This window comes from Falco punctatus (assembly GCF_963210335.1).
Source record: "Falco punctatus genome assembly, chromosome: 4".
NCBI classification, from domain to species: Eukaryota; Metazoa; Chordata; class Aves; order Falconiformes; family Falconidae; genus Falco; species Falco punctatus.
The window spans coordinates 113,220,618-113,245,966 of NC_137583.1; the positions used below are offsets into that span (position 1 = coordinate 113,220,618).

General features: G+C 52.2%; 1 long non-coding RNA gene across 1 annotated transcript in view; it reads left to right on the top strand.

The window, feature by feature from the left end:
• Positions 1–16,371, top strand: part of LOC308062770 — a 220,930-nt gene extending 204,559 nt beyond the window's left edge. Inside the window, exon 2 of the long non-coding RNA XR_013927674.1 lies at positions 16,286–16,371. This is a non-coding gene — a long non-coding RNA (uncharacterized lncRNA). The remainder of the gene's footprint in view (positions 1–16,285) is intronic.
• The last annotated feature ends 8,978 nt before the right edge of the window (positions 16,372–25,349 follow it).

Sequence of the window (25,349 nt, forward strand, 5' to 3'; positions counted from 1 at the left end):
TCAGCGATTCCCCATTTCAGCCCAGAAAGCAGGTAGAACCACTTTTGTGGTGTCTTTCATCTGGTTACCGGGGCAGTGTCAGAACTACCAACAGAACTCCTTTCTGGCACCTTCCCCGGTGGAGTTGTGCATGGGGTGTGTTTGGAACGTTTTGTCACCAGCCGACTTTAAAACTCAGCGATTGCCCATCTCAGCCCAGAAAGCAGGTAGAACCACTTTTGTGGTGTCTTTCATCTGGCTACCGGGGCAGTGTCAGAACTGCCAAAAGAACTCCTTTCTGGCACCTTCCCCGGTGGAGTTGTGCATGGGGTGTGTTTGCAACATTTGTCATCAGCCGACTCCAAAAGTCAGCGATTCCCCATCTCAGCCCAGAAAGCAGGTAGAACCACTTTTGTGGTGTCTTTCATCTGGCTACCGGGGCAGTGTCAGAAGTGCCAAAAGAACTCCTTTCTGTCACCTTCCCCGGTGGAGTTGTGCATGGGGTGTGTTTGCAACATTTGTCATCAGCCAAGTCCATAAGTCAGCGATTCCCCATCTCAGCCCAGAAAGCAGGTAGAACCACTTTTGTGGTGTCTTTCATCTGGCTACCGGGGCAGTGTCAGAACTACCAACAGAACTTTCTGGCACCTTTCCCAGTGGAGTTGTGCATGGGGTGTGTTTGGAACGTTTTGTCACCAGCCGACTCCAAAAGTCAACGATTCCCCATCTCAGCCCAGAAAGCAGGTAGAACCACTTTTGTGGTGTCTTTCATCTGGCTACCGGGGCAGTGTAAGAACTACCAACAGAACTCCTTTCTGGCACCTTCCCCGGGGGAGTTGTGCATGGGGTGTGTTTGCAACATTTGTCATGATCGGACTCCAAAAGTCAGCGATTGCCCATCTCAGCCCAGAAAGCAGGTAGAACCACTTTTGTGGTGTCTTTCATCTGGCTACCGGGGCAGTGTCAGAACCACAACAGAAGTCCTTTCTGGCACCTTCCCCGGTGGAGTTGTGCATGGGGTGTGTATGCAACATTGTGTCACCAGCCGACTCCAAAAGTCAGCGATTCCCCATCTCAGCCCAGAAAGCAGGTAGAATCATTTTGTGGTGTCTTTCATCTGGCTACCGGGGCAGTGTCAGAACTACCAACAGAACTCCTTTCTGGCACCTTCCCCAGTGGAGTTGTGCATGGGGTGTCTTTGGAACATTTTGTCACCAGCCGACTCCAAAAGTCAGCGATACCCCATCTCAGCCCACAAAGCAGGTAGAACCACTTTTGTGGTGTCTTTCAGCTGCCTAGCGGAGCAATGTAAAAACTACCAGAGAACTCCTTTCTGACACCTTCCCCGGTGGAGTTGTGCATGGGGTGTGTTTGGAACGTTTTGTCACCAGCCGACTCCAAAGTCAGCGGTTCCCCATCTCAGCCCAGAAAGCAGGTAGAACCATTTTGTGGTGTCTTTCATCTGGCTACCGGGGCAGTGTCAGAACTGCCAAAAGAACTCCTTTCTGGCTCCTTCCCCGCTGGAGTTGTTCATGGGGTGTCTTTCGAACGTTTTGTCACCAGCCGACTCCAAAAGTCAGCGATTCCCCATCTCGGCCCACAAAGCAGGTAGAACCACTTTTGTGGTGTCTTTCAGCTGCCTAGCGGAGCAATGTAAAAACTACCAGAGAACTCTTTGCTGGCACCTTCCCCGGTGGAGTTGTGCATGGGGTGTGTTTGGAACGTTTTGTCACAGGCCGAAGCCAAAAGTCAGCGGTTCCCCATCTCAGCCCAGCAAGCAGGTAGAACCAGTTTTGTGGTGTCTTTCATCTGGCTACCAGGGCAGTGTAAGAACAATCAACACAACTCCTTTCTGGCTCCTTCCCCGGTGGAGTTGTGCATAGGGTGTATTTGCAACATTTTGTCACCAGCCGACTCCAAAGTCAGCGATTCCCCATCTAAGCCCACAAAGCAGGTAGAACCACTTTTGTGGTGTCTTTCATCTGGCTACCGGGGCAGTGTAAGAAAAAGCAACAGAACTCCTTTCAGCACCTTCCCAGGGGGAGTTGTGCATGGGGTGTCTTTGCAACATTTTGTCACCAGCCGACTCCAAAAGTCATCGATTCCCCATCTCAGCACAGAAAGAAGGTAGAACCACTTTTGTGGTGTCTTTCATCTGGCTACCGGGGCAGTGTAAGAACTGCCAGCAGAACTCCTTTATGGCACCTTCCCCGGGGGAGTTGTGCATGGGGTGTGTTTGCAACATTTGTCACCAGCCGACTCCAAAACTCAGCGATTGCCCATCTCAGCCCAGAAAGCAGGTAGAACCACTTTTGTGGTGTCTTTCATCTGGCTACCGGGGCAGTGTAAGAACTGCCAACAGAACTCCTTTATGGCACCTTCCCCGGGGGAGTTGTGGATGGGGTGTGTTTGGAACGTTTTGTCACCAGCCGACTCCAAAACTCAGCGATTCCCCATTTCAGCCCAGAAAGCAGGTAGAACCACTTTTGTGGTGTCTTTCATCTGGTTACCGGGGCAGTGTCAGAACTACCAACAGAACTCCTTTCTGGCACCTTCCCCGGTGGAGTTGTGCATGGGGTCTGTTTGCAACATTTGTCATCAGCCAACTCCATAAGTCAGCGATTCCCCATCTCAGCCCAGAAAGCAGGTAAAACTACTTTTGTGGTGTCTTCCATCTGGCTACCGGGGCAGTGTAAGAACTATCAAAGGACCTCCTTTCTTGCACCTTCCCCGGGGGAGTAGTGCATGGGGTATTTTTGGAACATTTGGTCACCAGCCGACTCCAAAAGACAGCGATTCCCTATCTCAGCCCAGAAAGCAGGTAGAACCACTTTTGTGGTGTCTTTCATCTGGCTACCGGGGCAGTGTCAGAACTACCAACAGAACACCTTTCTGGCACCTTCCCCGGTGGAGTTGTGCATGGGGTCTGTTTGCAACATTTGTCATCAGCCAACTCCATAAGTCAGCGATTCCCCATCTCAGCCCAGAAAGCAGGTAAAACTACTTTTGTGGTGTCTTTCATCTGGCTACCGGGGCAGTGTAAGAACTATGAAAGGACCTCCTTTCTTGCACCTTCCCCGGGGGAGTAGTGCATGGGGTATTTTTGGAACATTTGGTCACCAGCCGACTCCAAAAGACAGCGATTCCCCATCTCAGCCCAGAAAGCAGGTAGAACCACTTTTGTGGTGTCTTTCATCTGGCTACCGGGGCAGTGTCAGAACTACCAACAGAACTCCTTTCTGGCACCTTCCCCGGTGGAGTTGTGCATGGGGTGTGTTTGGAACGTTTTGTCACCAGCCGACTTTAAAACTCAGCGATTGCCCATCTCAGCCCAGAAAGCAGGTAGAACCACTTTTGTGGTGTCTTTCATCTGGCTACCGGGGCAGTGTCAGAACTGCCAAAAGAACTCCTTTCTGGCACCTTCCCCGGTGGAGTTGTGCATGGGGTGTGTTTGCAACATTTGTCATCAGCCGACTCCAAAAGTCAGCGATTCCCCATCTCAGCCCAGAAAGCAGGTAGAACCACTTTTGTGGTGTCTTTCATCTGGCTACCGGGGCAGTGTCAGAAGTGCCAAAAGAACTCCTTTCTGTCACCTTCCCCGGTGGAGTTGTGCATGGGGTGTGTTTGCAACATTTGTCATCAGCCAAGTCCATAAGTCAGCGATTCCCCATCTCAGCCCAGAAAGCAGGTAGAACCACTTTTGTGGTGTCTTTCATCTGGCTACCGGGGCAGTGTCAGAACTACCAACAGAACTTTCTGGCACCTTTCCCAGTGGAGTTGTGCATGGGGTGTGTTTGGAACGTTTTGTCACCAGCCGACTCCAAAAGTCAGCGATTCCCCATCTCAGCCCAGAAAGCAGGTAGAACCACTTTTGTGGTGTCTTTCATCTGGCTACCGGGGCAGTGTAAGAACTACCAACAGAACTCCTTTCTGGCACCTTCCCCGGGGGAGTTGTGCATGGGGTGTGTTTGCAACATTTGTCATGATCGGACTCCAAAAGTCAGCGATTGCCCATCTCAGCCCAGAAAGCAGGTAGAACCACTTTTGTGGTGTCTTTCATCTGGCTACCGGGGCAGTGTCAGAACCACAACAGAAGTCCTTTCTGGCACCTTCCCCGGTGGAGTTGTGCATGGGGTGTGTATGCAACATTGTGTCACCAGCCGACTCCAAAAGTCAGCGATTCCCCATCTCAGCCCAGAAAGCAGGTAGAATCATTTTGTGGTGTCTTTCATCTGGCTACCGGGGCAGTGTCAGAACTACCAACAGAACTCCTTTCTGGCACCTTCCCCAGTGGAGTTGTGCATGGGGTGTCTTTGGAACATTTTGTCACCAGCCGACTCCAAAAGTCAGCGATTCCCCATCTCAGCCCACAAAGCAGGTAGAACCACTTTTGTGGTGTCTTTCAGCTGCCTAGCGGAGCAATGTAAAAACTACCAGAGAACTCCTTTCTGACACCTTCCCCGGTGGAGTTGTGCATGGGGTGTGTTTGGAACGTTTTGTCACCAGCCGACTCCAAAGTCAGCGGTTCCCCATCTCAGCCCAGAAAGCAGGTAGAACCACTTTTGTGGTGTCTTTCATCTGGCTACCGGGGCAGTGTCAGAACTGCAAAAAGAACTCCTTTCTGGCACCTTCCCCAGTGGAGTTGTGCATGGGGTTCTTTGGAACATTTTGTCACCAGCCGACTCCAAAAGTCAACGATTCCCCATCTCAGCCCAGAAAGCAGGTAGAACTACTTTTGTGGTGTCTTCCATCTGGCTACCGGGGCAGTGTAAGAACTATCAACAGAACTCCTTTCTGGCACCTTCCCCGGTGGAGTTGTGCATGGGGTATCTTTGGAACATTTTGTTACCAGCCGACTCCAAAAGACAGCGATTCCCCATCTCAGCACAGAAAGCAGGTAGAACCACTTTTGTGGTGTCTTTCATCTGGCTACCGGGGCAGTGTAAGAACAACCAACAGAACCCCTTTTCTCGCACCTTCCCCGGGGGAGTTGTGCATGGGGTGTATTTGCAACATTTGTCACCAGCCGACTCCAAAAGTCAGCGATTGCCCATCTCAGCCCAGAAAGCAGGTAGAACCACTTTTGTGGTGTCTTTCATCTGGCTACCGGGGCAGTGTAAGAACTGCCAACAGAACTCCTTTATGGCACCTTCCCAGGGGGAGTTGTGGATGGGGTGTGTTTGGAACGTTTTGTCACCAGCCGACTCCAAAACTCAGCGATTCCCCATTTCAGCCCAGAAAGCAGGTAGAACCACTTTTGTGGTGTCTTTCATCTGGCTACCGGGGCAGTGTCAGAACTACCAACAGAAGTCCTTTCTGGCACCTTCCCCGGTGGAGTTGTGCATGGGGTCTGTTTGCAACATTTGTCATCAGCCAACTCCATAAGTCAGCGATTCCCCATCTCAGCCCAGAAAGCAGGTAAAACTACTTTTGTGGTGTCTTCCATCTGGCTACCGGGGCAGTGTAAGAACTATCAAAGGACCTCCTTTCTTGCACCTTCCCCGGGGGAGTTGTGCATGGGGTATTTTTGGAACATTTGGTCACCAGCCGACTCCAAAAGACAGCGATTCCCCATCTCAGCCCAGAAAGCAGGTAGAACAACTTTTGTGGTGTCTTTCAGCTACCTAGCGGAGCAATGTAAAATTACCAGAGAACTCCTTGCTGGCACCTTCCCCGGTGGAGTTGTGCATGGGGTGTATTTGCAACATTTTGTCACCAGCCGACTCCAAAAGTCAGCGATTGCCCATCTCAGCCCAGAAAGCAGGTAGAACCACTTTTGTGGTGTCTTTCATCTGGCTACCGGGGCAGTGTCAGAACCACAACAGAACCCCTTTCTGGCACCTTCCCCGGTGGAGTTGTGCGTGGGGTGTGTTTGCAACATTTTGTCACCAGCCGACTCCAAAAGTCAGCGATTGCCCATCTCAGCCCAGAAAGCAGGTAGAACCACTTTTGTGGTGTCTTTCAGCTGGCTACCGGGGCAGTGTAAGAACTATCAACACAACTCCTTTCTGGCTCCTTCCCCGCTGGAGTTGTTCATGGGGTGTGTTTGGAACGTTTTGTCACCAGCCGACTCCAAAAGTCAGCGATTGCCCATCTCAGCCCAGAAAGCAGGTAGAACCACTTTTGTGGTGTCTTTCAGCTGGCTACCAGGGCGGGGGAAGAACAACCAACAGAACCGCTTTCTAACACCTTCCCCGGTGGAGTTGTGCATGGGGTATGTTTGGAACATTTTGTCACCAGCCGACTCCAAAAGTCAGCGATTGCCCATCTCAGCCCAGAAAGCAGGTAGAACCACTTTTGTGGTGTCTTTCATCTGGCTACCGGGGCAGTGTCAGAACCACAACAGAACTCCTTTCTGGCACCTTCCCCGGTGGAGTTGTGCGTGGGGTGTCTTTGCAACATTTTGTCACCAGCCGACTCCAAAAGTCAGCGATTCCCCATCTCAGCCCAGAAAGCAGGTAGAACCACTTTTGTGGTGTCTTTCAGCTGGCTACCGGGGCAGTGTAAGAACTATCAACACAACTCCTTTCTGGCTCCTTCCCCGCTGGAGTTGTTCATGGGGTGTGTTTGGAACGTTTTGTCACCAGCCGACTCCAAAAGTCAGCGATTGCCCATCTCAGCCCAGAAAGCAGGTAGAACCACTTTTGTGGTGTCTTTCAGCTGGCTACCGGGGCGGGGGAAGAACAACCAACAGAACCGCTTTCTAACACCTTCCCCGGTGGAGTTGTGCATGGGGTGTGTTTGGAACGTTTTGTCACAGGCCGACTCCAAAAGTCAGCGATTCCCCATCTCAGCCCAGAAAGCAGGTAGAACCACTTTTGTGGTGTCTTTCATCTGGCTACCGGGGCAGTGTCAGAACTACCAACACAACTCCTTTCTGGCACCTTCCCCGGTGGAGTTGTGCATGGGGTGTGTTTGGAACGTTTTGTCACAGGCCGACTCCAAAAGTCAGCGGTTCCCCATCTCAGCCCAGCAAGCAGGTAGAACCACTTTTGTGGTGTCTTTCAGCTGGCTACCAGGGCAGTGTAAGAACAATCAACACAACTCCTTTCTGGCTCCTTCCCCTGTGGAGTTGTTCATGGGGTGTGTTTGGAACGTTTTGTCACCAGCCGACTCCAAAAGTCAGCGATTGCCCATCTCAGCCCAGAAAGCAGGTAGAACCACTTCTGTGGTGTCTTTCAGCTGGCTACCAGGGCGGGGGAAGAACAACCAACAGAACCGCTTTCTAACACCTTCCCCGGTGGAGTTGTGCATGGGGTATGTTTGGAACATTTTGTCACCAGCCGACTCCAAAAGTCAGCGATTCCCCATCTCAGCCCAGAAAGCAGGTAGAACCACTTTTGTGGTGTCTTTCATCTGGCTACCGGGGCAGTGTCAGAACTACCAACAGAACTCCTTTCTGGCACCTTCCCCGGGGGAGTTGTGCATGGGGTGTGTTTGCAACATTTGTCACCAGCCGACTCCAAAAGTCAGCGATTCCCCATCTCAGCCCAGAAAGCAGGTAGAACCACTTTTGTGGTGTCTTTCAGCTGCCTAGCGGAGCAATGTAAAAACTACCAGAGAACTCCTTGCTGGCACCTTCCCCGGTGGAGTTGTGCATGGGGTGTCTTTGCAACATTTTGTCACCAGCCGACTCCAAAAGTCAGCGATTGCCCATCTCAGCCCAGAAAGCAGGTAGAACCACTTTTGTGGTGTCTTTCAGCTGGCTACCGGGGCGGGGGAAGAACAACGAACAGAACCGCTTTCTAACACCTTCCCCGGTGGAGTTGTGCATGGGGTATGTTTGGAACATTTTGTCACCAGCCGACTCCAAAAGTCAGCGATTCCCCATCTCAGCCCAGAAAGCAGGTAGAACCACTTTTGTGGTGTCTTTCATCTGGCTACCGGGGCAGTGCCAGAACTACCAACAGAACTCCTTTCTGGCACCTTCCCCGGGGGAGTTGTGCATGGGGTGTGTTTGCAACATTTGTCATCAGCCGACTCCAAAAGTCAGCGATTCCCCATCTCAGCCCACAAAGCAGGTAGAACCACTTTTGTGGTGTCTTTCATCTGGCTACCGGGGCAGTGTCAGAACTACCAACAGAACTCCTTTCTGGCACCTTCCCCGGTGGAGTTGTGCATGGGGTGTGTTTGGAACGTTTTGTCACAAGCCGACTTTAAAACTCAGCGATTCCCCATCTCAGCCCAGAAAGCAGGTAGAACCACTTTTGTGGTGTCTTTCATCTGGCTACCGGGGCAGTGTAAGAACTATCAACAGAACTCCTTTCTGGCACCTTCCCCGGTGGAGTTGTGCATGGGGTATCTTTGGAACATTTTGTTACCAGCCGACTCCAAAAGACAGCGATTCCCCATCTCAGCCCAGAAAGCAGGTAGAACCACTTTTGTAGTGTCTTTCATCTGGCTACCGGGGCAGTGTAAAAACTACCAACAGAGCTCCTATCTGGCTCCTTCCCCGGTGGAGTTGTGCATGGGGTGTGTTTGGAACGTTTTGTCACCAGCCGACTCCAAAAGTCAGCGATTCCCCATCTCAGCCCAGAAAGCAGGTAGAACCACTTTTGTGGTGTCTTTCATCTGGCTACCGGGGCAGTGTCAGAACTACCAAAAGAACTCCTTTCTGGCACCTTCCCCGGTGGAGTTGTGCATGGGGTGTGTTTGCAACATTTGTCATCAGCCAACTCCATAATTCAACGAATCCCCATCTCAGCCCAGAAAGCAGGTAGAACCACTTTTGTGGTGTCTTTCATCTGGCTACCGGGGCAGTGTCAGAACTACCAACAGAACTCCTTTCTGGCACCTTCCCCAGTGGAGTTGTGCATGGGGTGTCTTTGCAACATTTTGTCACCAGCCGACTCCAAAAGTCAGCGATTCCCCATCTCAGCCCAGAAAGCAGGTAGAACCACTTTTGTGGTGTCTTTCATCTGGCTACCGGGGCAGTGTCAGAACTACCAACAGAACTCCTTTCTGGCACCTTCCCCGGTGGAGTTGTGCATGGGGTCTGTTTGCAACATTTGTCATCAGCCAACTCCATAAGTCAGCGATTCCCCATCTCAGCCCAGAAAGCAGGTAAAACTACTTTTGTGGTGTCTTCCATCTGGCTACCGGGGCAGTGTAAGAACTATCAAAGGACCTCCTTTCTTGCACCTTCCCCGGGGGAGTAGTGCATGGGGTATTTTTGGAACATTTGGTCACCAGCCGACTCCAAAAGACAGCGATTCCCCATCTCAGCCCAGAAAGCAGGTAGAACAACTTTTGTGGTGTCTTTCAGCTACCTAGCGGAGCAATGTAAAATTACCAGAGAACTCCTTGCTGGCACCTTCCCCGGGGGAGTTGTGCATGGGGTGTGTTTGCAACATTTTGTCACCGGCCGACTCCAAAAGTCAGCGATTCCCCATCTCAGCTCAGAAAGCAGGTAGAACCACTTTTGTGGTGTCTTTCATCTGGCTACCAGGGCAGTGTAAGAACAATCAACACAACTCCTTTCTGGCTCCTTCCCCGGTGGAGTTGTGCATGGGGTGTGTTTGGAACGTTTTGTCACCAGCCGACTCCAAAAGTCAGCGATTGCCCATCTCAGCCCAGAAAGCAGGTAGAACCACTTTTGTGGTGTCTTTCAGCTGGCTACCAGGGCGGGGGAAGAACAACCAACAGAACCGCTTTCTAACACCTTCCCCGGTGGAGTTGTGCATGGGGTATGTTTGGAACATTTTGTCACCAGCCGACTCCAAAAGTCAGCGATTCCCCATCTCAGCCCACAAAGCAGGTAGAACCACTTTTGTGGTGTCTTTCAGCTGCCTAGCGGAGCAATGTAAAAACTACCAGAGAACTCCTTGCTGGCACCTTCCCCGGTGGAGTTGTGCATGGGGTGTGTTTGGAACGTTTTGTCACAGGCCGAAGCCAAAAGTCAGCGGTTCCCCATCTCAGCCCAGCAAGCAGGTAGAACCACTTTTGTGGTGTCTTTCATCTGGCTACCGGGGCAGTGTAAGAACTGCCAACAGAACTCCTTTATGGCACCTTCCCCGGGGGAGTTGTGCATGGGGTGTGTTTGCAACATTTGTCACCAGCCGACTCCAAAAGTCAGCGATTGCCCATCTCAGCCCAGAAAGCAGGTAGAACCAATTTTGTGGTGTCTTTCATCTGGCTACCGGGGCAGTGTAAGAACTGCCAACAGAACTCCTTTATGGCACCTTCCCCGGGGGAGTTGTGCATGGGGTGTGTTTGCAACATTTGTCATCAGCGTACTCCAAAAGTCAGCGATTCCCCATCTCAGCCCACAAAGCAGGTAGAACCACTTTTGTGGTGTCTTTCATCTGGCTACCGGGGCAGTGTCAGAACTACCAACAGAACTCCTTTCTGGCACCTTCCCCGGTGGAGTTGTGCATGGGGTCTGTTTGCAACATTTGACATCAGCCAACTCCATAAGTCAGCGATTCCCCATCTCAGCCCACAAAGCAGGTAGAACCACTTTTGTGGTGTCTTTCAGCTGCCTAGCGGAGCAATGTAAAAACTACCAGAGAACTCCTTGCTGGCACCTTCCCCGGTGGAGTTGTGCATGGGGTGTGTTTGGAACGTTTTGTCACAGGCCGAAGCCAAAAGTCAGCGGTTCCCCATCTCAGCCCAGCAAGCAGGTAGAACCACTTTTGTGGTGTCTTTCATCTGGCTACCAGGGCAGTGTAAGAACAATCAACACAACTCCTTTCTGGCTCCTTCCCCGGTGGAGTTGTGCATGGGGTGTATTTGCAACATTTTGTCACCAGCCGACTCCAAAAGTCAGCGATTGCCCATCTCAGCCCAGAAAGCAGGTAGAACCACTTTTGTGGTGTCTTTCATCTGGCTACCGGGGCAGTGTCAGAACCACAACAGAACTCCTTTCTGGCACCTTCCCCGGTGGAGTTGTGCGTGGGGTGTGTTTGCAACATTTTGTCACCAGCCGACTCCAAAAGTCAGCGATTCCCCATCTCAGCCCAGAAAGCAGGTAGAACCACTTTTGTGGTGTCTTTCAGCTGGCTACCAGGGCAGTGTAAGAACAATCAACACAACTCCTTTCTGGCTCCTTCCCCGGTGGAGTTGTGCATGGGGTGTATTTGCAACATTTTGTCACCAGCCGACTCCAAAAGTCAGCAATTGCCCATCTCAGCCCAGAAAGCAGGTAGAACCACTTTTGTGGTGTCTTTCATCTGGCTACCGGGGCAGTGTCAGAACCACAACAGAACTCCTTTCTGGCACCTTCCCCGGTGGAGTTGTGCGTGGGGTGTGTTTGCAACATTTTGTCACCAGCCGACTCCAAAAGTCAGCGATTGCCCATCTCAGCCCAGAAAGCAGGTAGAACCACTTTTGTGGTGTCTTTCAGCTGGCTACCGGGGCAGTGTAAGAACTATCAACACAACTCCTTTCTGGCTCCTTCCCCGCTGGAGTTGTTCATGGGGTGTGTTTGGAACGTTTTGTCACCAGCCGACTCCAAAAGTCAGCGATTGCCCATCTCAGCCCAGAAAGCAGGTAGAACCACTTTTGTGGTGTCTTTCAGCTGGCTACCAGGGCGGGGGAAGAACAACCAACAGAACCGCTTTCTAACACCTTCCCCGGTGGAGTTGTGCATGGGGTATGTTTGGAACATTTTGTCACCAGCCGACTCCAAAAGTCAGCGATTGCCCATCTCAGCCCAGAAAGCAGGTAGAACCACTTTTGTGGTGTCTTTCATCTGGCTACCGGGGCAGTGTCAGAACCACAACAGAACTCCTTTCTGGCACCTTCCCCGGTGGAGTTGTGCGTGGGGTGTCTTTGCAACATTTTGTCACCAGCCGACTCCAAAAGTCAGCGATTGCCCATCTCAGCCCAGAAAGCAGGTAGAACCACTTTTGTGGTGTCTTTCATCTGGCTACCGGGGCAGTGTCAGAACTACCAACAGAACTCCTTTCTGGCACCTTCCCCGGTGGAGTTGTGCATGGGGTGTGTTTGGAACGTTTTGTCACAGGCCGACTCCAAAAGTCAGCGGTTCCCCATCTCAGCCCAGCAAGCAGGTAGAACCACTTTTGTGGTGTCTTTCAGCTGGCTACCAGGGCAGTGTAAGAACAATCAACACAACTCCTTTCTGGCTCCTTCCCCTGTGGAGTTGTTCATGGGGTGTGTTTGGAACGTTTTGTCACCAGCCGACTCCAAAAGTCAGCGATTGCCCATCTCAGCCCAGAAAGCAGGTAGAACCACTTTTGTGGTGTCTTTCAGCTGGCTACCAGGGCGGGGGAAGAACAACCAACAGAACCGCTTTCTAACACCTTCCCCGGTGGAGTTGTGCATGGGGTATGTTTGGAACATTTTGTCACCAGCCGACTCCAAAAGTCAGCGATTCCCCATCTCAGCCCAGAAAGCAGGTAGAACCACTTTTGTGGTGTCTTTCATCTGGCTACCGGGGCAGTGTCAGAACTACCAACAGAACTCCTTTCTGGCACCTTCCCCGGGGGAGTTGTGCATGGGGTGTGTTTGCAACAATTGTCACCAGCCGACTCCAAAAGTCAGCGATTCCCCATCTCAGCCCACAAAGCAGGTAGAACCACTTTTGTGGTGTCTTTCAGCTGCCTAGCGGAGCAATGTAAAAACTACCAGAGAACTCCTTGCTGGCACCTTCCCCGGTGGAGTTGTGCATGGGGTGTCTTTGCAACATTTTGTCACCAGTCGACTCCAAAAGTCAGCGATTGCCCATCTCAGCCCAGAAAGCAGGTAGAACCACTTTTGTGGTGTCTTTCAGCTGGCTACCGGGGCAGTGTCAGAACTACCAACAGAACTCCTTTCTGGCACCTTCCCCGGGGGAGTTGTGCATGGGGTGTGTTTGCAACATTTGTCATCAGCCGACTCCAAAAGTCAGCGATTCCCCATCTCAGCCCACAAAGCAGGTAGAACCACTTTTGTGGTGTCTTTCATCTGGCTACCGGGGCAGTGTCAGAACTGCCAAAAGAACTCCTTTCTGGCACCTTCCCCGGTGGAGTTGTGCATGGGGTGTGTTTGCAACATTTGTCATCATCCAACTCCATAAGTCAGCGATTCCCCATCTCAGCCCAGAAAGCAGGTAGAACCACTTTTGTGGTGTCTTCCATCTGGCTACCGGGGCAGTGTCAGAACTACCAACAGAACTCCTTTCTGGCACCTTCCCCGGTGGAGTTGTGCATGGGGTGTGTTTGCAACATTTTGTCACCGGCCGACTCCAAAAGTCAGCGATTGCCCATCTCAGCCCAGAAAGCAGGTAGAACCACTTTTGGGGTGTCTTTCATCTGGCTACCGGGGCAGTGTCAGAACTACCAACAGAACTCCTTTCTGGCACCTTCCCGGTGGAGTTGTGCATGGGGTGTGTTTGCAACATTTTGTAACCGGCCGACTCCAAAAGTCAGCAGTTCCCCATCTCAACCCAGAAAGCAGGTAGAACAACTTTTGTGGTGTCATTCAGCTACCTAACGGAGCAATGTAAAAACTACCAGAGAACTCCTTGCTGGCACCTTCCTCGGTGTAGTTGTGCATGGGGTGTGTTTGCAACATTTTGTAACCGGCCGACTCCAAAAGTCAGCGGTTCCCCATCTCAGCCCAGAAAGCAGGTAGAACCACTTTTGTGGTGTCTTTCATCTGGCTACCGGGGCAGTGTCAGAACTATAAACACAACGGAACCCTTTTCTGGCACCTTCCCCGGTGGAGTTGTGCATGGGGTGTGTTTGCAACATTTTTCATCAGCGGACTCCAAAAGTCAGCGATTGCCCATCTCAGCCCAGAAAGCAGGTAGAACCACTTTTGTGGTGTCTTTCATCTGGCTACCGGAGCACTGTAAGAGCAACCAACAGAACCCCTTTCTGGCACCTTCCCCGGTGGAGTTGTGCATGGGGTGTGTTTGCAACATTTTTCATCAGCGGACTCCAAAAGTCAGCGATTCCCCATCTCAGCCCAGAAAGCCGGTAGAACCACTTTTGTGGTGTCTTTCATCTGGCTACCGGGGCAGTGTCAGAACTACCAACAGAACTCCTTTCTGTCACCTTCCCCGGGGGAGTTGTGCATGAGGTGTCTTTGGAACATTTTGTCACCGGCCGACTCCAAAAGTCAGCGATTGCCCATCTCAGCCCAGAAAGCAGGTAGAACCACTTTTGTGGTGTCTTTCATCTGGCTACCGGGGCAGTGTAAGAAGTACCAACAGAACTTTCACCTTCACACTCACACTCACACTCATCCTCACCCTCACCCTCACACTCATACTCACACTCACCCTCACACTCACGCTAACCCTAAACCTAACCCTCACACTCAAACTCACACTCACACTCACACTAACACTCACACTCACACTCACACTCACCCTAACCCTCACACTCACCCTAACCCTAACCCTCACCCTCACCCTCACACTCACACACACACTCACACTCACCCTCACACTTACCCTCACCCTAACCCTCACACTCACACTCACAATCACACTCACCCTCACCCTAACCCTAACCCTAACCCTCACACTCACACTTACCGTCACCCTCACACTCACCCTCACACTCACACTCAAACTCACACTCACATTCACCCTCACACTCACCCTCCGCCTCACACTCACACTCACACTCACACTCACCCTCACCCTCTCCCTCACACTCACCCTCACACTCACCCTCACACTCACGCTAACCCTAAACCTAACCCTCACACTCAAACTCACACTCACACTCACACTAACGCTCACACTCACACTCACACTCACCCTAACCCTCACACTCACACTCACCCTAACCCTAACCCACACCCTCACCCTCACCCTCACACTCACACACACACTCACACTCACCCTCATCCTAACCCTCACACTCACACTCACAATCACACTCACGCTCACCCTAACCCTAACCCCAACCTTCACACTCACACTTACCGTCACCCTCACACTCACCCTCACACTCACACTCAAATCACACTCACACTCACCCTCACACTCACCCTCCGCCTCACACTCACACTCACACTCACCCTCACCCTCTCCCTCACACTCACCCTCACACTCACCCTCACACTCACCCTCACCCTCACACTCACCCTAACCCTAACCCTAACCTTCAAACTCACCCTCACACTCACACTCACCATCACACTCACACCCGCACTCACACTCACACTCACACTAACACTCGCACTCACAGTAACACTCACCCTCACACTCACCCTCACCCTCACACTCACACTCACCCTCACCCTCACACTCACCCTCCCCCTCACACTCACGCTCACACTCACCTTAACCCTAACCCTCACACTCACCCTCACCCTCACACTCACACTCACCCTCACCCTCACACTCACCCTCCCCCTCACACTCACGCTCACACTCACCTTAACCCTAACCCTCACACTCACCCTCACCCTCACACTCACCCTCCCCCTCACACTCACGCTCACACTCACCTTAACCCTAACCCTCACACTCACCCTCACACTCACCCTCACACTCACACTCAGCCTCACACTCACTCTCACACTCACTCTCACCCTCACCCTAACCCTCACACTCACACTCACAATCACACTCACCCTCACCCTAACCCTAACCCTAACCCTCACACTCACACTCACCCTCACACTCACACTCACACTCACCCTCACACTCACCCTCACCCTCACCCTCACACTCACACTCACACTCACCCTCACCCTCACACTCACCCTCACCCTCACACTCACCCTCAGACTCACCCTCACCCTCACACTCACACTCACCCTCACACTCACATTCACTCTCACCCTCACACTCACACTCACCCTAACCCTAATCCTAACCCTCACCCTCACACTCACCCTCACACTCACACTAACACTCACACTCGTGGTGTCTTTCAGCTGCCTAGCGGAGCAATGTAAAAACTACCGGAGAACTAATTGCTGGCACCTTCCCCGGGGGAGTTGTGCATGGGGTGTGTTTGGAACATTTTGTCACCAGCCGACTCCAAAAGTCAGCGATTCGCCATCTCAGCCCAGAAAGCCGGTAGAACCACTTTTGTGGTGTCTTTCATCTGGCTACCGGGGCAGTGTAAGAACTACCAAAAGAACTCCTTGCTGGCACCTTCCCCGGTGGAGTTGTGCATGGGGTGTGTTTGGAACATTTTGTCACCAGCCGACTCCAAAAGTCAGCGATTCCCCATCTCAGCCCAGAAAGCAGGTAGAACCACTTTTGTGGTGTCTTTCATCTGGCTATCTGGGCAGTGTAAGAACAATCAACAAAACTCCTTGCTAGCACCTTCCCCGGTGGAGATGTGCATGGGGGGGTGTTTGGAACGTTTTGTCACCAGCCGACTCCAAAAGTCAGCGGTTCCCCATCTCAGCCCAGAAAGCAGGTAGAACAAGTTTTGTGGTGTCATTCAGCTACCTAACGGAGCAATGTAAAAACTACCAGAGAACTCCTTGCTGGCACCTTCCCCGGTGGAGTTGTGCATGGGGTGTCTTTGGAACATTTTGTCACCAGCCGACTCCAAAAGTCAGCGATTGCCCATCTCAGCCCAGAAAGCCGGTAGAACCACTTTTGTGGTGTCTTTCATCTGGCTACCGGGGCAGTGTAAGAAGTACCAACAGAACTTTCACCTTCACACTCACACTCACACTCACACTCATCCTCACACTCACATTCACACTCACACTCATACTCACACTCACCCTCACACTCACGCTAACCCTAAACCTAACCCTCACACTCAAACTCACACTCACACTCACACTAACACTCACACTCACACTCACCCTAACCCTAACCCTCACACTCACCCTAACCCTAACCCTCACCCTCACACTCACACTCACACACACACTCACACTCACCCTCACACTCACCCTCACCCTAACCCTCACACTCACACTCACAATCACACTCACGCTCACCCTAACCCTAACCCTCACCCTCACACTCACAAGTACCTTCACCCTCACACTCACACTCACCCTCACACTCACACTCAAACTCACACTCACACTCACCCTCCGCCGCACACTCACACTCACACTCACCCTCACCCTCTCCCTCACACTCACCCTCACACTCACCCTCACCCTCTCCCTCACCCTCACCCTAACCCTCAAACTGACCCTCACACTCACCCTCGCACTCACACTCACCATCACACTCACACTCACACTCACCATCACATTAACACTCGCACTCACAGTAACACTCACCCTCACACTCACCCTCACCCTCACACTCACCCTAACCCTAACCCTCACACTCACACTTACCGTCACCCTCACACTCACCCTCACACTCACCCTCACCCTCCCCCTCACACTCACGCTCACACTCACCCTAACCCTCACACTCATACTCACACTCACCCTCACACTCACACTCATACTCACACTCACCCTCACACTCACGCTAACCCTAAACCTAACCCTCACACTCAAATTCACACTCACACTCACACTCACCCTCACACTCACCCTAACCCTAACCCTCACACTCACCCTCACACTCACACACACACTCGCACTCACCCTCACCCTAACCCTAACCCTAACCCTCACACTCACACTCACAAGTACCGTCACCCTCACACTCACCCTCACACTCACACTCAAACTCACACTCTCACTCACCCTCACACTCACCCTCCGCCTCACACTCACCCTCACACTCACCCTCACACTCACCCTCATCCTCACACTCACCCTAACCCTAACCTTCAAACTCACCCTCACACTCACCCTCGCACTCACCCTCACACTCGCACTCACACTCACCCTCACCCTCACACTAACACTCGGACTCACAGTAACACTCACCCTCAAACTCACCCTCACCCTCACACTCACCCTAACCCTAACCCTCACACTCTACACTTACCGTCACCCTCACACTCACACTCACACTCACCCTCACACTCACACTCACCCTCACACTCACCCTCCCCCTCACACTCACGCTCACACTCACCCTAACCCTAACCCTCACACTCACACTCACAATCACACTCACCCTCACCCTAACCCTAACCCTAACCCTCACACTCACACTTACCGTCACCCTCACACTCACCCTCACACTCACACTCAAACTCACACTCACACTCACCCTCACACTCACCCTCCGCCTCGCACTCACACTCACACTCACACTCACCCTCACCCTCTCCCTCACACTCACCCTCACACTCACCTCACACTCACCCTCACCCTCACACTCACCCTAACCCTAACCCTAACCTTCAAACTCACCCTCACACTCACCCTCGCACTCACACTCACCATCACACTCACCCTCACACTCACCCTCACACTCACACTCAGCCTCACACTCACCCTCAAACTCACCCTAACCCTAACCCTAACCCTCACACTCACACTCACCCTCACACTCACACTCACACTCACCCTCACACTCACCCTCACCCTCACCCTCACACTCACACTCACACTCACCCTCACCCTCACACTCACACTCACCCTCACACTCACACTCACTCTCACCCTCACACTCACACTCACCCTAACCCTTATCCTAACCCTCACCCTCACACTCACCCTCACACTCACACTAACACTCACACTCGTGGTGTCTTTCAGCTGCCGAGCGGAGCAATGTAAAAACTACCAGAGAACTCCTTGCTGGCACCTTCCCCGGTGGAGTTGTGCATGGGGTGTGTTTGGAACATTTTGTCACCAGCCGACTCCAAAAGTCAGCGATTCCCCATCTCAGCCCAGAAAGCAGGTAGAACCACTTTTGTGGTGTCTTTCAGCTACCTAGCGGAGCAAAGTAAAATTATCAGAGAACTCCTTGCTGGCACCTTCCCCGGTGTAGATGTGCATGGGGGGTGTTTGGAACGTTTTGTCACCGGCCGACTCCAAAAGTCAGCGGTTCCCCATCTTAGCCCAGAAAGCAGGTAGAACCACTTTTGTGGTGTCTTTCATCTGGCTACCGGGGCAGTGTAAGAACTACCAACAGAACCCCTTTCTGGCACCTTCCCCGGTGGACTTGTGCATGGGGTGTCTTTGGAACATTTTGTCACCAGCCGACTACAAAAGTCAGCGATTGCCCATCTCCGCCCAGAAAGCAGGTAGAACCACTTTTGTGGTGTCTTCCATCTGGCTACCGGGGCAGTGTCAGAACTACCAACAGAACTCCTTTCTGGCACCTTCCCCGGTGGAGTTGTGCATGGGGTGTGTTTGCAACATTTTGTCACCGGCCGACTCCAAAAGTCAGCGATTGCCCATCTCAGCCCAGAAAGCAGGTAGAACCACTTTTGTGGTGTCTTCCATCTGGCTACCGGGGCAGTGTCAGAACTACCAACAGAACTCCTTTCTGGCACCTTCCCCGGTGGAGTTGTGCATGGGGTGTGTTTGCAACATTTTGTCACCGGCCGACTCCAAAAGTCAGCGATTGCCCATCTCAGCCCAGAAAGCAGGTAGAACCACTTTTGTGGTGTCTTTCATCTGGCTACCGGGGCAGTGTCAGAACTACCAACAGAACTCCTTTCTGGCACCTTCCCGGTGGAGTTGTGCATGGGGTGTGTTTGCAACATTTTGTAACCGGCCGACTCCAAAAGTCAGCAGTTCCCCATCTCAACCCAGAAAGCAGGTAGAACAACTTTTGTGGTGTCATTCAGCTACCTAACGGAGCAATGTAAAAACTACCAGAGAACTCCTTGCTGGCACCTTCCTCGGTGGAGTTGTGCATGGGGTGTGTTTGCAACATTTTGTAACCGGCCGACTCCAAAAGTCAGCGGTTCCCCATCTCAGCCCAGAAAGCAGGTAGAACCACTTTTGTGGTGTCTTTCATCTGGCTACCGGGGCAGTGTCAGAACTATAAACACAACGGAACCCTTTTCTGGCACCTTCCCCGGTGGAGTTGTGCATGGGGTGTGTTTGCAACATTTTTCATCAGCGGACTCCAAAAGTCAGCGATTGCCCATCTCAGCCCAGAAAGCAGGTAGAACCACTTTTGTGGTGTCTTTCATCTGGCTACCGGAGCACTGTAAGAGCAACCAACAGAACCCCTTTCTGGCACCTTCCCCGGTGGAGTTGTGCATGGGGTGTGTTTGCAACATTTTTCATCAGCGGACTCCAAAAGTCAGCGGTTCCCCATCTCAGCCCAGAAAGCAGGTAGAACCACTTTTGTGGTGTCTTTCATCTGGCTACCGGGGCAGTGTCAGAACTACCAACAGAACTCCTTTCTGGCACCTTCCCCGGTGGAGTTGTGCATGGGGGCTTTTTTGGAACATTTTGTCACCAGCCGACTCCAAAAGTCAGCGGTTCCCCATCTCAGCCCAGAAAGCAGGTAGAACAAGTTTTGTGGTGTCATTCAGCTACCTAACGGAGCAATGTAAGAACTACCAGAGAACTCCTTGCTGGCACCTTCCCCGGTGGAGTTGTGCTTGGGGTGTCTTTGGAACATTTTGTCACCAGCGGACTCCAAAAGTCAGCGATTGCCCATCTCAGCCCAGAAAGCAGGTAGAACCACTTTTGTGGTGTCTTTCATCTGGCTACCGGGGCAGTCTCAGAACTACCAACGGAACCCCTTTCTGGCACCTTCCCCGGTGGAGTTGTGCATGGGGTGTGTTTGGAACATTTTGTCACCAGCCGACTCCAAAAGTCAGCGATTCCCCATCTCAGCCCAGAAAGCCGGTAGAACCACTTTTGTGGTGTCTTTCATCTGGCTACCGGGGCAGTGTCAGAACTACCAACAGAACTCCTTTCTGGCACCTTCCCCGGGGGAGTTGTGCATGAGGTGTCTTTGGAACATTTTGTCACCGGCCGACTCCAAAAGTCAGCGATTGCCCATCTCAGCCCAGAAAGCAGGTAGAACCACTTTTGTGGTGTCTTTCATCTGGCTACCGGGGCAGTGTAAGAAGTACCAACAGAACTTTCACCTTCACACTCACACTCACACTCATCCTCACCCTCACCCTCACACTCATACTCACACTCACCCTCACACTCACGCTAACCCTAAACCTAACCCTCACACTCAAACTCACACTCACACTCACACTAACACTCACACTCACACTCACACTCACCCTAACCCTCACACTCACCCTAACCCTAACCCTCACCCTCACCCTCACACTCACACACACACTCACACTCACCCTCACACTTACCCTCACCCTAACCCTCACACTCACACTCACAATCACACTCACCCTCACCCTAACCCTAACCCTAACCCTCACACTCACACTTACCGTCACCCTCACACTCACCCTCACACTCACACTCAAACTCACACTCACATTCACCCTCACACTCACCCTCCGCCTCACACTCACACTCACACTCACACTCACACTCACCCTCACCCTCTCCCTCACACTCACCCTCACACTCACCCTCACACTCACGCTAACCCTAAACCTAACCCTCACACTCAAACTCACACTCACACTCACACTAACGCTCACACTAACACTCACACTCACCCTAACCCTCACACTCACCCTAACCCTAACCCACACCCTCACCCTCACCCTCACACTCACACACACACTCACACTCACCCTCATCCTAACCCTCACACTCACACTCACAATCACACTCACGCTCACCCTAACCCTAACCCCAACCTTCACACTCACACTTACCGTCACCCTCACACTCACCCTCACACTCACACTCAAATCACACTCACACTCACCCTCACACTCACCCTCCGCCTCACACTCACACTCACACTCACCCTCACCCTCTCCCTCACACTCACCCTCACACTCACCCTCACACTCACCCTCACCCTCACACTCACCCTAACCCTAACCCTAACCTTCAAACTCACCCTCACACTCACACTCACCATCACACTCACACCCGCACTCACACTCACCCTCACACTAACACTCGCACTCACAGTAACACTCACCCTCACACTCACCCTCACCCTCACACTCACACTCACCCTCACCCTCACACTCACCCTCCCCCTCACACTCACGCTCACACTCACCTTAACCCTAACCCTCACACTCACCCTCACCCTCACACTCACCCTCCCCCTCACACTCACGCTCACACTCACCTTAACCCTAACCCTCACACTCACCCTCACACTCACCCTCACACCCACACTCAGCCTCACACTCACCCTCACACTCACGCTAACCCTAAACCTAACCCTCACACTCAAATTCACACTCACACTTACACTCACCCTCACCCTCACACTCATACTCACACTCACCCTCACACTCACACACACTCTCACTCACACTCACCCTCACACTCACACTCACTTTCACCTTCACACTCACACTTATCCTCACACTCACCCTCACACTCATACTCAGTCTCATCCTCACACTCACACTCATACTCACACTCACCCTCACACTCTACGCTAACCCTAACCCTAACCCTAACACTCAAACTCACACTCACACTCACACTAACACTCACACTCACACTCACCCTAACCCTCACACTCACCCTAACCCTAACCCTCACCCTCACCCTCACACTCACACACACACTCACACTCATCCTCACACTCACACTCACACTCATACTCAAACTCACCCTCACACTCACGCTAACCCTAACCCTAACCCTCACACTCAAACTCACACTCACACTCACACTAACACTCACACTCACCCTAACCCTCACACTCACCCTAACCCTAACCCTCACCCTCACACTCACAGACACACTCTCACCCTCACACTCACCCTCACACTCACCCTCACCCTAACCCTCACACTCACACTCACAATCACACTCACCCTCACCCTAACCCTAACCCTAACCCTCACACTCACACTTACCGTCACCCTCACACTCACACTCACCTTCACCCTCACACTCACCCTCCGCCTCACACTCACATTCACCCTCACACTCACCCTCACACTCACACTCACACTCAGCCTCACACTCACCCTCACACTCACCCTAACCCTATCCCTAACCCTCACACTCACACTCACCTTCACCCTCACACTCACCCTCACCCTCACACTCACCCTCACCCTCACACTCACCCTCACACTCACAGTAACACTCACACTCGTGGTGTCTTTCAGCTGCCTAGCGGAGCAATGTAAAAACTACCAGAGAACTCCTTTCTGGCACCTTCCCCGCTGGAGTTGTGCATGGGGTGTGTTTGCAAAATTTATCACCAGCCGACTCCAAAAGTCAGCGATTCCCCATCTCAGCCCAGAAAGCAGGTAGAACCACTTTTGTGGTGTCTTTCATCTGGCTACCGGAGCAGTGTAAGAGCAACCAACAGAACCCCTTTCTGGCACCTTCCCCGGTGGAGTTGTGCATGGGGTGTGTTTGGAACATTTTGTCACCAGCCGACTCCAAAAGTCAGGGATTCCCCATCTCAGCCCAGAAAGCCAGTAGAACCACTTTTGTGGTGTCTTTCATCTGGCTACCGGGGCAGTGTAAGAAGTACCAACGGAACTCCTTTCTGTCACCTTCCCCGGTGGAGTTGTGCATGGGGTGTTGTTGCAACATTTGTCATCAGCGGACTCCAAAAGTCAGCGATTGCCCATCTCAGCCCAGAAAGCAGGTAGAACCACTTTTGTGGTGTCTTTCATCTGGCTACCGGGGCAGTCTCAGAACTACCAAAAGAACTCCTTGCTGGCACCTTCCCCGGTGGAGTTGTGCATGGGGTGTGTTTGGAACGTTTTGTCACCAGCCGACTCCAAAAGTCAGCGATTGCCCATCTCAGCCCAGAAAGCAGGTAGAACCACTTTTGTGGTGTCTTTCATCTGGCTACCGGGGCAGTGTCAGAACTACCAACAGAACTCCTTGCTGGCACCTTCCCCGGTGGAGTTGTGCATGGGGTGTGTTTGCAACATTTTGTAACCGGCCGACTCCAAAAGTCAGCGATTCCCCATCTCAGCCCAGAAAGCAGGTAGAACCACTTTTGTGGTGTCTTTCATCTGGCTACCGGGGCACTGTAAGAACTACCAAAAGAACTCCTTGCTGGCACCTTCCCCGGTGGAGTTGTGCACGCGGTGTCTTTGGAACATTTTGTCACCAGCCGACTCCAAAAGTCAGCGATTGCCCATCTCAGCCCAGAAAGCAGGTAGAACCACTTTTGTGGTGTCTTTCATCTGGCTACCGGGGCACTGTAAGAACTACCAAAAGAACTCCTTGCTGGCACCTTCCCCGGTGGAGTTGTGCACGGGGTGTGTTTGGAACGTTTTGTCACCAGCCGACTCCAAAAGTCAGCGATTGCCCATCTCAGCCCAGAAAGCAGGTAGAACAAGTTTTGTGGTGTCATTCAGCTACCTAACGGAGCAATGTAAAAACTACCAGAGAACTCCTTGCTGGCACCTTCCCCGGTGGAGTTGTGCACGGGGTGTCTTTGGAACATTTTGTCACCAGCCGACTCCAAAAGTCAGCGATTCCCCATCTCAGCCCAGAAAGCCAGTAGAACCACTTTTGTGGTGTCTTTCATCTGGCTACCGGGGCAGTGTAAGAAGTACCAACAGAACTTTCACCTTCACACTCACACTCACACTCATCCTCACACTCACACTCACACTCATACTCACACTCACCCTCACACTCACGCTAACCCTAAACCTAACCCTCACACTCAAACTCACACTCACACTCACACTAACACTCACACTCACACTCACCCTAACCCTCACACTCACCCTAACCCTAACCCTCACCCTCACCCTCACACTCACCCACACCCTCACACTCACACTCACACTCATATTCACACTCACCCTCACACTCACGCTAACCCTAAACCTAACCCTCACACTCAAATTCACACTCACACTCACCCTCACACTCACACTCATACTCACACTTACACTCACCCTCACACTCACACACACTAGCACTCACACTCACCCTCACACTGACACGCACTTTCACCTTCACACTCACACTTATCCTCACACTCACCCTCACACTCATCCTCACACTCATCCTCACACTCACACTCACCCTCACCCTCACACTCACCCTCACACTCACCCTCACCCTAACCCTAATCCTAACCCTCACCCTCACACTCACACTAACACTCACACTCGTGGTGTCTTTCAGCTGCCTAGCGGAGCAATGTAAAAACTACCAGAGAACTCCTTGCTGGCACCTTCCCCGGTTGGAGTTGTGCATGGGGTGTGTTTGGAACATTTTGTCACCAGCCGACTCCAAAAGTCAGCGATTCCCCATCTCAGCCCAGAAAGCAGGTAGAACCACTTTTGTGGTGTCTTTCATCTGGCTACCGGGGCAGTGTCAGAACTATAAACACAACGGAACCCTTTTCTGGCACCTTCCCCGGTGGAGTTGTGCATGGGGTGTGTTTGCAACATTTTTCATCAGCGGACTCCAAAAGTCAGCGATTGCCCATCTCAGCCCAGAAAGCAGGTAGAACCACTTTTGTGGTGTCTTTCATCTGGCTACCGGAGCAC